At 38.9% G+C, this 13,356-nt stretch overlaps 1 long non-coding RNA gene across 2 annotated transcripts; it reads right to left on the bottom strand.

Moving 5' to 3' along the window:
* Positions 1-879: 879 nt before the first annotated feature.
* LOC308397499 lies at positions 880-11,297 on the bottom strand. Of its 2 annotated transcripts, XR_013971787.1 has the most exons (4): positions 11,198-11,297; positions 3,343-3,442; positions 2,203-2,247; positions 880-1,644 (listed from the first exon to the last, which is right to left on the bottom strand). It is a non-coding gene; the product is annotated as an uncharacterized lncRNA (long non-coding RNA). The 2 variants fall into 2 exon arrangements; XR_013971788.1 differs by lacking the exon at positions 11,198-11,297 and having other exon boundaries at positions 3,343-3,964.
* Between the last annotated feature and the right edge of the window lie 2,059 nt (positions 11,298-13,356).

Genomic DNA, 13,356 nt, shown 5'->3' with positions numbered 1-13,356 from the left:
GGTGGTGGAGCTGGTAGTGGCCACACAGTCATATGTGTACAAAGAGTACAGCAGGGGGCTCAGAACACACCCCTGGGGGGCTCCAGTGCTGAGAGTGGTGGAGGCTGAGACATGTCCGCCCATCCTTACTGCCTGTGGTCTGCCAGTTAGGAAGTTGGAGATCCACTGACACATAGATGAGCTGAGTCCCAGATGCTCCAGCTTGGTGGTGAGTGTGGAGGGAATTATGGTGTTAAATGCAGAGCTGTAGTCTATGAAGAGCATTTTAACATAATTCCCCCTTCTAGTGTCCAAGTGAGTGAGTGATGTGTGGAGGAGATGAGAGATGGCATCGTCTGTGGAACGATTTGGACGGTAAGCGAACTGTAGTGGGTCCAGTGTGTCTGGTAGTGAAGAAATGATGAAGTCTCTGACCAGGCGTTCAAAGCATTTCATCACTACTGAGGTGAGGGCTACAGGGCGATAGTCATTGAGAGAAGCAGGGTGGGGTTTCTTCGGGACAGGAACAATGATGGACTCTTTGAAGCATGTGGGGATCACCGACTGAGATAAAGAGATGTTGAATATCTCAGTGAATATCTAATTTGTGCTTTGGACTGTCACCAGATTTCTTCTAGAAGTTTCTTGCCAGTCAGCAACTATCTTGGCAACACCACTTGAGTTTGTGTGTTGCATGCTAACATCCTTATCATATGTGTAATAATACTAAAGCGTCATCTTATGCACACACAAAAAACAAATATGGCTCCTTCGTGCAGGGTTTTCTGGTAGGTTCATTTATGCTTCCCAATTAAAAAAAAAAAAGAAAAAAGAAAAAGAAAAAGCAAAGTTCTTGCTTCTCAGCCACTGCGGCCACATCCTCACCGTTTTTTAGGCAGTTATATAAACATACTGTGAGTGAGTCATAAGCTTAAATACAATAGTTGAAGGAACAAAAACTTAATGTTTAAAAATACCAGTCAAATCTGATTAAAGTAAATAAATAATAAGTATACAATGTAGTTTTAAGACTTCTCAATGTTTCGTAACATTAATGTTCTATGAACTCGTGAGTCCAGAAATCTGAATGTCATGAAAAGTATTTATTATTCGTGTATTATTATTTTACAATACAAGGTTGTTTTTTTCCTGATACTTCATGCAAACCACATTTCTCCAGGCCTGTCCTAATCAGCTTACTCAGTATCACTAGATCCAATGCTGCTCCTCCAGCAGAGCACACAAAAGTAGGAGAGACCAGAGATGCCATGGCTTAGTTAGGAGACTGTTTGCTTCAAGGCCACTAGAGGGTGCTGCCATAAAACTACAATAAATGAATTGACCTTTTGACCTGCTCACACTCTTTTATGCAAAACCCTGTTGATGTTACACACACACACACACACACACACACAGATTCTAGGTCTGACCAACCGTCTCCACCGTGGGCAAAAAGATGACAGTCAATAAAATTCTAAAATTTTATTTATAAACACAATGAATAATATTTAAAAAAGTCCAGTGTCCCATTTAGGTACAAAGTAAAAACACACAGTCCAAGGCCAGAGCCAGCTATGCCACAAAGCCAGTTGCACTCCACACGTTGTTCACTTCAACAGGGGTAGCAATTGTCCTCTGAGACCCACCACCCTGTAAGTAGAAAGCCTGCACAGAGCGACAAAATAAGACAATACACTATATAATTCACAGCCCATCCATCCCAAACATATCAGATCATTAGAGGTTTTGTCACATTACATACCTGCACTGAGAGACAAAATAACACAGCAGTGTTTGTAATGTGGGCTATAAGTAGACTAGCATATCAGTGCAATCAATTACACCTGCCTCCAATTAGTCCAGCCCTTTTACAGTCATTGACTGGGTGAGAAAACACGAGCAAATCAACCCAAGAGACAAGCAGGAAGACTCTCTGAAGGCTCCTGTGGCTGCACAGGCAGTCTTACAATTACGAGGTTGGAGAGTTGTTGTTTCAAAATGTTCACACTGATTTCACATGCTCATTAACTCACAACCAGCTGACCATATATATTTCTGCTGCTGAGCTGCTTTTTGATGGAGATTTTCTGAATTTATTTTGCTACCATAAGAGCAGACTCCATGCTGAAAGCATGTGCACTGTCACTTGCAATGAGTGGCACTAATGACGCTAAATTTAATTACAGGTCATGGACAGCCTTCATAAATGCTCATATTACTCACCCACACTGAATTCCAGCACAGGTTCATCTGGGTCCTGACTATTTCCTGCAAAGTAACACAAACGTCATCAGAACATTAAGTCAGAGAAACAACATTTGGAGCTTTTGTACATGATAAATTATACTGCAGTAGTAAAACAAAGTCAAGCAGCAGTACATTTATTAAAATCACCTTCAGCTGTAATATTTAAACTGATTTAGTGTCAATTTAGATTATGTTGAGATTAAAATGAAACTAGTACCCTTGTAATGTCTTTTTAAATTAGAGGTAAATATTTGTATATTTTTTACATAATATAATTATATTTACTGGATTTTCTCTCTATTGTAGTTTAGTATTATAGTTATTACTTGTTTTTTATTGACTTGTCTTGTTTTTACAATGATTTGCTCTGAATGCAGCCTTTAAAGAAAAGACTATCTGTTCAGTAACTATCCATCAGACTGGGTCCATGTTACCAGCCAAATGGGTAATAATTAAAGTAAGTTTTGAATTACGTATATTTGGGTGTTTAGGTGACACTTTTGCAAAAAAAAAATATATAATTAGGTTTAAAAGAACTAAACATGTATGTATTTAAAAACAATAAGTGTGTTAGAATTACTACAGCAACAGCTTGTAGCTCACTGTACTATTTTTGAGCACAACTTTGGTGCTTTTGCCTCATTTTTAAATCAGTGATCCCAGTAGCACAGTCTAAGCAGAGACCTCAGTGCTTGGCAAACAATCAATAGAATCAATATAATTATTAAAAAGAAACAAAATAAATGCCAACCATATAAAAAAAAACATAAACTTAAGGAAAAAACTAAACTTGATTTTGTGTCTTTAGGCTATTGTTAACAGCAAGCATGAGGTTAGTGCATATGTATTATTATTGGAACGATTACTGCAAAGAAAAAAAGGTTGAACCAGGAGGGGGCGATATTGCTCTTCTTACCATGAGTTACATGCAGGCTATTACTTACCATGTCACTCACATTTATTTCACAAAACAGCTGAACCCACTTAATTCGATTTAATTGTATTTATGCAGAGCTGAATCACAACAACAGTCTCCTCGAGGTGGTATAGATTGTAAGGTAGAAAGTCTACAATTAAAAAGAAAAAACCTCAATACAGTGGGAAGGAACAACTCACTTTTAACAGGAAGCACCCTCTGGCAGAACCACGGTCAGGGAGGGGCAGCCCGCTGCGACCCTTTGGGGATGAGGAGACGAAAAAGGGGACAAAAGACACACTGTGGACGAGAGCCAGAGATGAACAAGAACTAATTATTGAATGCAGAGAGGTGTATAAACACATGGTGGGAATCCCCCAGCAGGGTAGTCCCAGGGTAACTAAGGGAGGATTCATGGTCACCTGATTCAGCCCTAGCTATATGCGTTGGCAAAAAGGTAACTTTGAAACTTAATCTTAAAAGTAGAGATAGTGTCCGTCTCCTGCATTCAAACTGGGAGCTGGTTCCACAGAAGGATGATCCCCTTCTACTTCTAAATATCCTAAAAACCACAAGGAAGCCCACAGTCTGAGAGCAAACTATCAAACTACGAGGTCTTTAAAATAAGATGATTATTCAAGACCTCATGTGTGATGGGAAGGATTCTAAATTTGATGCTGGACCCACAAATCATAAAAGAGAAACACTAACTCACACACACCAGAAAGTGCCAAGAATTATAATTATATGTAATTTAGTTTTGCGTTCCTTTATAATGCTTTCAACTATACAAATAAGACACTTCATGGGGGCGCCTGAGCCTTGTAGACACAACAAATACTGAACAAACCTCATGTGCCCTGTTGTTGACAAAACGATAAAAATGAATGTGTACTTCTGTCTTATTTAGGTCATTTTTGTAGTTACAGAAAATCATTTGAATTCATTTTTCCTTAAATTATTTTAACCCTCTATTGATGCTATTGAAATTGGTCTGTTGCCTCAGGGCAACAACGGCAATAAGGGTTCCACAGTGTCACAGTTTTCTGCATATAGTCGATTAATAAATGTTGAGAAAACAACTAATCGATTCAAATTTTTTATTTGAACAAGTATCAAAGTGATGTTCACAGAAGCGTTCAATGGAACAAATACATAAATGGTAAACTGACCGCTTTTTATATAGGGTTTTTGTATTTTGCTCGTGCATTAAAAAGCGCTTTATACAACATGCCTCATTCACCTATTCACCCAAACATTATTACAAGCACCTTTTCTACAATTAAGCTAAACATGCATAAAATGTTAGCAGTGGAGATTTGGCACCTGAAAGGACCCCCTTTGATCCACTCCTAGTTTGAGTCTATTTACATTTAAATACTGATACTTCAATTTTGCCTTGGTTCGAGCTCCATAAAGCAGGCAAACCAGAATTAATCACAGAAGGCGAAAAAAACACTGAAACTGTGGTGGACCACTGGAGGGCTCCACTCACACCCAGTTCTCAGGAAGTGTTGTTGCTGTGTTTTGGAGGGAAAGTGTTCAGTTCTGTGGTGATGAGTAATAAATGAGCAGTGTTTATCGAGAGCTCTCGTGTCGTCTGTATTTACCTCCACAAAACTACGTTTTAAGCTGCGAGCCAAACAAACCAAAGGTAACCGTGTTTTGAAAAGAGCTATGAAGAGAAACAGACAGACTACTGTAATTTCTCAATAAAATGTCGCTTATTATCGCTCACTCTCAAGAACAAAAACGTGAGTAATTTTCCAGTAGCTCACCATATTTGGGATCTTCTAACATCCACACTTCATGTTTAAACGGTGGTGCGGAGGCGGTGTACCGTCGCAGGACGGATGTAGCATTCAGCGCGGTGTGCCTTTTTTTCAGTTGCTAAGCAACAGATTTGTCCCGCCCCTTTCGTTATGACGAGCCGGGCCAGTCCTTTGACTGGTGACGTTTCTTTGTAACGTCACCTTAAACCGACCTTATATATAGACCTGGCTGTTCAGTTGAAACGCATTCACACAGCGGGACAGCAGCGCTTTAAACGTTCAAACACGGAGTTTAACACAAAACAACATTTTAGACATAAAAAACAAAAAAGTGAAATGGCAAGCTCGAACTGTAACACAATGACAAATGATGAAACAGTTCAGACCAATGGGGATAATTCTACAGTACATGCTTTGGTATCCCTCTTGAATAACTTGTTCAGTAGTTTTTCGAACAAGCAGTGGGGAGAGCTTATCTCAGGCTATCCGGATTGCTTCACCGCTAAGCGGCTTGTAGGTTTTGTAGAGGACGTAATGGACCTGTGTGCACAGTCAGTAGCAGTATCACCACTGAGGTCTTCCCAGAACTCCCCTGTACATGAAAACTGTTCTGTCCACACCACTACTGGCAAAACGGTTTTGTCACGTGTGAAATTTTTGGACGATTCTGCTGAGCAGGAGTTTGATACAGCACAGAATATAGATGCTAACAGCCAAGAAACAGCTAACACAGAAGAAAGCTGTCAAAATGCTGACCAACACAGTGCTGCAAAACCAGAAAACAATCCAATTCCAGATCCCCAGCAGCAGAAATCCTGTGTTGAACATGAAGCCAGCATCCCACCGTTAACAAACATAAGTCAAACGGAGTCATATAAAAAGATACAGCATCACAGATCTTCTGTAGACTGTGAGCCACCTGAAAAAACCTTAGACTTTGAAAGATGGTTAGAGACATTAATTCAGGCTGTGCTTTCAAAGCTTGGTAAACTTTTAAAGTGCCCTCATTCTCACCAAAAACGTTTGTTGGATCTACTCTTGGACAAATTCAAGGGGATGGATTTGCATTTAGACCGAAAAGTGCAGAATTATTTTGACTGCATTGCTAATGCGATTTTCACTGATATTTGTGACAAATTACATAAATTGTCACTAATATCATTGAAAATGGGGAGGAGTGGGGAGGAGGATTCAATGAATTTAATGGAACAACCAATATTTAATATCATAACTACTTCAGTATTCCAAGAACACCTGTTGGCAGTAACAGTTACTGATAGACTGGAATCATATGAAAAGAAAGAAAGATGCAGACTTTCAGTGGAAATCTTTGTGGAAGGACTGATTTCCCAGGTTGCAAAAAAATCAGGCACAGTCTTCAGCATTGAAAGTGCTGAAGCTATCTCCAACCGGCTTACCATGAAAATCTGGACTGAAATCAGGGCCGGATACGACAAAATCCCACCAGAGAAGTTCAAGAAACTCAGCGAGAGGGTTTTCAAATCCCTCTGTAAAAGATGGAAGCATGCAGCGGTTATGGTGACATTCTGGCAATTAAACTTCCAAGATCTTGATGAAGATATTGTTAAAACTTTCAAAAGAAAGATATTCACAGAACCAAGTTGCATATCTAAGTGCTTCTCATCGGTGCGGGCATTTTTTGGGAGGTGTAAGGGAAGAAACAAAGTTTCCACTTTATAGTGACATCGTGATATCAACAGCAAAATATTTTCTAAAACTCACTGGACACTTTAAATGAGCTAGTTTTACATTTAGATCAGATCAAGTCATTTTTGAAATCCCCAGGAATGGTCGCGGCAGATGGCCACCCCGCCCTGAGCCTGGTTCTGTCGAAGGTTTCTTCCTCTTAAAAGGGAGTTTTTCCTTCCCACTGTCGCCTCGTGCTTGCTCAGAGGGGTTTGTTCTTTTGGGGTTTTCTTTTTAATACTGTAAGTTGTTACCTTACAGTGTGAAGCACCTTGAAAACACCATTGTTTCCTTTGGTGCTATACAGATTGAAGTGACTTGCACTGATAACATAACTATGCTGGAACTTTAATTTAACATCAATAAAATTATAAAAATATTACATCTTGATTTCTGCTTGTTTTCATTGTCTGTGACTTAATGAATACAAATGTGTAATTTAACAGATTTTTTCTTTATGTTAGTCTGACCGGTGATTCCACGTTGGCCTTAGGTGTTGGCGCGGATACGCTGCAGCCCCTGAGCCATTAATGGCCCAGCACACTACAGTAAAAACAAAACAACAGCCATCTGTCCAACTAGGAAAGGAAAATAATAAACTGCCTCCTTGGAGGCAACCTGACTCAAAACAGTTGCAGTCCAACTCAGACCGACTGCAATCACTCTCAGGCAGATTGATGAAGATTTGCAAATAACTGTTGTCTAATTTATAAACGCAGACAGATTGCCAACACGTCTGTTCACAATAGAGGACTGTACTTACATGGTTGCAAACTGGTTGTTATCTTGCTTATATGAAAACATTGCTTTGGAGCAATGAAACTCAAACACATTCATTTTTAAAATGCCTCAAAATGAAATTTTGAAATATTTGGCTTTATTGAGAGCAGGCATGTGCCCTCTCCAGCTCAGTCTCATATGACTGAGCTGGAGAGGGCACTACTGCAGGGAACAAAGACACACAGACACATCTGTATCCGAGCTGGGACTGAGGATACTCTTACACTCACCAGCCACTTTATTAGGTACATGTGTTCAAAAGCTTGTGGCAGTAATTTAGTGCATTTAGTCAAATAAAGACATTAGAGTGGCCTGCAGGTGTATATTTTTGTAATGTTTCTGTCTTATGCCTGAAATATGCTTCAACGGGAAATATACGCTGTAACTGGAAACAACAGCGTGGAATAGTGATGTGCGGATCGATCCTGAAATATCGATTCCTCCGATACCAGTCATTTATGTTCTAGAATCGATTCTCACATTAAAATATCGATATTTTTTAGTAATTTAGGGTAAATTTGTAGTTTATCATTAACAGCAACACAGTGGAGAGAAACTATAACATTCGGATTGTCTACATTCAAAGGAACTACTTCCTCTTCCCCCTTTCATAGTCATGTGCAAAATACGGCTGTATAAATGTCACAACAATGGCTGAGCGTAATTGTGCGAACGTATTTTTCCTCCACAAACAGCTGAGACGTGGTTTGCGATACATGTGGCAAAAAAGTGCTCCAACATTGAGGTGTTGTGGCTATACTTTCCCAACCGTGAGACCTCAGAATTAGGGAGACATTCAAAAGGGCTGTTGGGGGGGGCGGGGGTGATAAATACATTTTACAATGTTTATTTATTGGATAAAATACCTTAAATGTCACCGTTATTATTAGCCGGCCCGGAAACAGCGGGGGTGTCGAAATTCAGAGTCTGCTTCCACCTGAGGACCCGCCCTTCACGGTCTAAAGAAAGCCGGGTAGTACGTCATGAGTTCCCTCGGTGGAGTGGAACTGCCGTCTGCTCCTTGCTATCTAAAATATAACCGGGCGCTGGCGTAAACTCTCGACCGTCTCACACTTTCTTTAATTAGTTTTCTGTTTGACGTTTATTCAGCTGTGTGAAAACCCCGTTGGAACCCTCCCGAGGTATTAATAAAGTTAAATTTAATTTAATCGAATCTAATAACTTTAATCTCAGCCAAACCGATTTACTCACGAACAAATAAAACACTGAAAAAGCCAAACAATAACATTTTTAAGTTATCAAAGTGACTTATATATCATGTTTAACCCGAGTAGCGAAAGGCAGCGGGGGTTTGAAAACGATGTGTCGATCGGCTCAGATATTTGAAGTTTACACAGCTACATTCTCACCTGAAAACATGTTAAAAGTTGTTTGTTTTTTTGCGACCCAGAAAGAGAAATAAGAGTAATATTAAAACTAAGTAGCTGCCGCCATTGTTGGAAACTGGAATTGGCTGCAATATGGTTTTTCAATTTTGTTGTCCAGGTGGAAATTCGGGAGAATGGTGGCTCCGGGATTCTCCCGGAAAAATCGGGAGTGTTGGCATGTATGGTTGTGGCAACATCACTAACCTTGTCAAACACCTCAGAGTAAATCATATCACAGAATATGAGGAGTGTATGTTAAGACGAACTGAAGAGGATGAGAGGGACAGGTGCTGCTAGGGCGAGACAGACGTCTCTCATGGAGTCCTTTAGTGCTGCAGGCAGGCAAGGTGTTCAAATAGCGCACAACTTCAGTTTTTTTTATTTCTATATGATGAACTCTGCATTATTAAGTGATAAGAACAAGTAATCTGATGTCCTGTAAATTATTATGACGCTATAATTTGAGATACAATAAATAAAATACGTTTTTGTATAAAGTATCGGTATCGGATCAGTATTGTCGATACCACCCTGAATATTACTTGGTATCGGATCGGAAAGGAAATCAGTGGTATCGCACATCACTAGCGTGGAATGGACCGGTTTAGTGTTAAGAGGTGTTACATCTGAAGTTAGAACGTAAATTTCCTGCAGAAATCTAAATCAAGCTTCAGAGGTACTGTTCCAAAAATATAGGGAGGGACGTTACCCACCAGATGTAAAAACAAACACTGTCTGCATGCACATGCCTGCTCTCAATGAGCCTAATCGTGGCTTAGAAAAAACAACGAGGAGCCGACTTCGATAAATGCCGGGGACGGAGAGCGATACCACTCGCTTCACAAATTCAGACCATCTGTGTAGAAGAATTTTAGAAACGTCTCATTAATATTGTCAGGATTTGACTTTCCAAGCACAGAAACATGTTTTTGATAGACTTTAAAATGACTGAATTTATACAATGAGCAGTATTCATATACAACTTTGTGACAAAGGATTTGCTCATTTTAAGCTAACACACATTTTAGTTCTATATTAGTGAACACATCACCGATGCGCTACGTGCCCTTTTTTTCTTGCATTAACATGATAAGCTGTGCAAAACCCCATTCTTCCAGCTTAAAACTGAAAATACTTTGTTGTACAAATCTTAAGGATAAGATAAGAAGAACTTTATTTATCCCGAGGGAAATTCTTTAGTCATACACATACTCAATGCAGCAAGAGAGACAGAGGAACAGAGGAATAAGATATACCATATATACAATAAGAATACTACTATTACAGTAATATACAGTAGGATAGTGCAAAATACAATATCAAATAACTCTAATGAAGTTAGTTCAGTCAAATGAAAACAAGCAAAGCAGTGCAAGGACTCACCATTCCTCCTCATTTACGCTGATTGGAAAAGTAACAAAAGCAAAACTAAGAGGAAGCCATAAAATGGGAACTGAAGTATTAATGCAGAAATTGAAGAAACAAGATGACCAAAAACGACTGTTTAAATACAAATCACAAGACGAATAAAGCAAAATATAAAAACCCAAAACAGGAGCAGAGGTCATCGCTATGCGATTGCATTTGTCCCTAAACACCAGAATCCCTCACGTTAACTTTTATCAAGTGGAAAAAAGTGAAGCTGGCGTTCATCCTCCAGCTTCACTGTGCTAATGTTATGCTAACAAAGCTGTGTCGCTAGCAATCACGTAGCACAACATTATATACCAGGTAGTCCAACTTCAGTAACCCTGCAAACGCCACTGCTGTTTAGTTTTCTGTCTTCATTTATGTTGGAAGTGGTAGCAGAGCTGTACGTTTTAATTAGTTTAAAAAATCTCTCAGTCAGAACATGGTATGAAATGTTTAGATGGAAACTAGCAAGCTAACTTCCTGTTAACTTGTAACTCCGTTAAATTTAATAAATTCTGTTTTCATTGATTCATGGATGTTAAACTTAATTGTTACACCTGGTAAAGCAGCAAGGTTGATGATTTCATTAAAGATGAAAGAATTTAGACCGTTTTTAACTCTCAGTGTTCGTTTGACTTTGGGAGCTGAAGCCCACGGAGTTTTGGACCCAGATTACTCCGTGAAGCTCCTCACTACGGCAGCCGTAATGCTCTGACAATCCATCAAGCAGTGCAGCTTACCAAAGTTGTACTAAAACATTTTTTAACAGATTTCTGCACGCCAAAATCGGTTCGAGGTCAGTAAGCACAACCAGAATTCATACATAGGCACAAAATTAATTAAGTGTCATATAGTGTGGAAAATATGTTATACAGAAGAAAAGAATATTTCGCGATATATATCTTTACCGCACGTGCTTCAAATTATACCGCGAAATGGATTTTAGGCCATATCGCCCAGCCCTAATGTGACGCCCGACTTTACTCTCAACTTACTGTTTCTTTGCTTCCTCAAACTTCTGGATGAGCTTCCTCAGAACGCCATTTTTAGAAACCCTGGCAGTGAGAGGCCGGTGCTCCGACAGTTATGACATCATATGTCTGTTCTGGAAAGACAAACAAGGATGTTTTAGAGGCACAAAAAGAAGTATGTGCGATCACAAGACGATTTTTTTTAAATCATATGTATTTGTGTCTAAACCAAAACCCATTTCCCCTGTCCAAATCACGTTTTATGTTTTTAAACCCACTTTGCACATAGAGGCATGTTTTGAAAAATTATTCTTACAAAGGGGGAATGAAACAACTACACTTAAAATAAAGATGGTATTAGTTTATTTTGTTCCAACCTGTAATTTATTGTAGTTTACTTTTATTTGTTTGCTTTTGGTTTTTTAAAGGTTTGAGGTGTAAAAGAAACTGCAGTGGAGTTTGAAATGGCTGTGTGTGGTTTGAGGATGTGTTTGTGCCGGGGGGCTGCGAAGATTTTCTTGTAAAACAAACAGGGGTCTAACAAAAAAAAAAAAAAGGTTTGGGAACCACTGGTTTAATGTAACATCCTTTTATTTATCCTCCCTGTCCTATATATCCAGGTTCAAGGTCATGGGTTTGGTCAATCTAAGGAGAGAAACTTTTGCCTTTTGCCAGCCACTGCTTCCAGCTCATCTGGGGGAAAACTGAATTATTTCCAAGCCAACTGTGAAATGTAATCTCTCCACCGAGCCCTCAGTTTGCCCTGGGGCCTCCTACCTCCAGGACATGCCTAAAACACCTCATGCAGGTGGTGTCCAGTAGTGATGGGATTTCCGGCTCTTTTTTGAGAACCGGCTCTCTCGGTTCAACTCACTAAAAAGAGCCGGCTCTTTTGGCTCCGAACCGGCTCTTCAGGTTGTTTTGTTGCTTTAATTAATTTGTTATTAACAATAATATAAAATTATGCACAAAAGGAATTACTAATGTAAAAAAAAAAAAAAAAGGTTTTATTTATAAATGTTTATATATAAATATATGCGGTGGCCCCTAGAGACAAAACACGTACAAACTCTTCCAAAACAGAGCTACCTAGATCACTTAAATTACACAATTGAAAGCATGAAAGCATATGTGTATTGTTTGTGTATTTATACACAAGAATTCGTATATAGTCAAATAAATAAAAAATTAAAAAAATTTTCATTTACCTGTTATTACCACACACCAAATACGGTCGTTGGTACTTGCTGGCTTGTGTAGCCACTAGGTAACAAAAGTTCAACACTGCTCCCAGCATCCTGGAGCACTTCTGTTGTCTTTTGTACGTGTTTTGAGTTTTTATGTGTTTCTGAGTTTTTACGTGTTTTGGAGTTTGTACGTGCTTCGGGGTTTGTGCGTGTTTTGGAAATGTACGTGCTTCAGGGTTTGTACGTGTTTTGAGTTTTTATGTCCTTCTGAGTTTTTACGTGTTTTGGAGTTTGTACGTGCTTCAGGGTTTGTACGTGATTTGAAGTTTGTATGTGTCTAGTCATCAAAGAGATGACTGAACTAGAAAAATATAACTGATAAATGCAAAGCAGTGCTAAATATGATGGGACCGTCCAAGTGCACGACCAACGCAGATGTCTGACAATTTTCAACTAACAACTCATATAGATATTGAAAATAAGACATTGATATATGACAGCAACATAGATCCTGATTGTAATTTCTTTAACAATAAGACAAATGAATGCAATTATTATACAAATGAGCAACTTAAAAAGGAATTCAAGGTAGAACAGGGTATAACAATGGTTCACTTTAATAGTCGAAGCTTATATGCAAACTTTCAATCCATCAAAGACTACATAACACAGTTTGAACAGCCATTCAATGTGATAGCCATATCGGAGACCTGGATAACTCCTGGAAAAGAAGAAGACTTTAAAATAAATGGATATGAATTCCTTCATGTAGACAGGATCAACAAGAAAGGAGGTGGGGTGGCACTTTACATTGATAAAAACCTAAAGTACAAAAGAATGGGAAGAATGACAACTGTTATTGATGGAGTGATGGAATGTTTATCAGTGGAAATAAGTATAGAAAAAAGGAAAAACCTAATTGTCAGTTGTATATATAGAACACCAGGATCTAAGATTGAGATATTTAAGGATAATATGGAGGACTTATTTACAAAT

This window comes from Rhamphochromis sp. 'chilingali', assembly GCF_963969265.1.
Source record: "Rhamphochromis sp. 'chilingali' genome assembly, chromosome: 5".
NCBI classification, from domain to species: domain Eukaryota; kingdom Metazoa; phylum Chordata; class Actinopteri; order Cichliformes; family Cichlidae; genus Rhamphochromis; species Rhamphochromis sp. 'chilingali'.
Note: the sequence above shows the minus strand (reverse complement) of the source record. Positions and strands in the feature narration are given on the sequence as shown.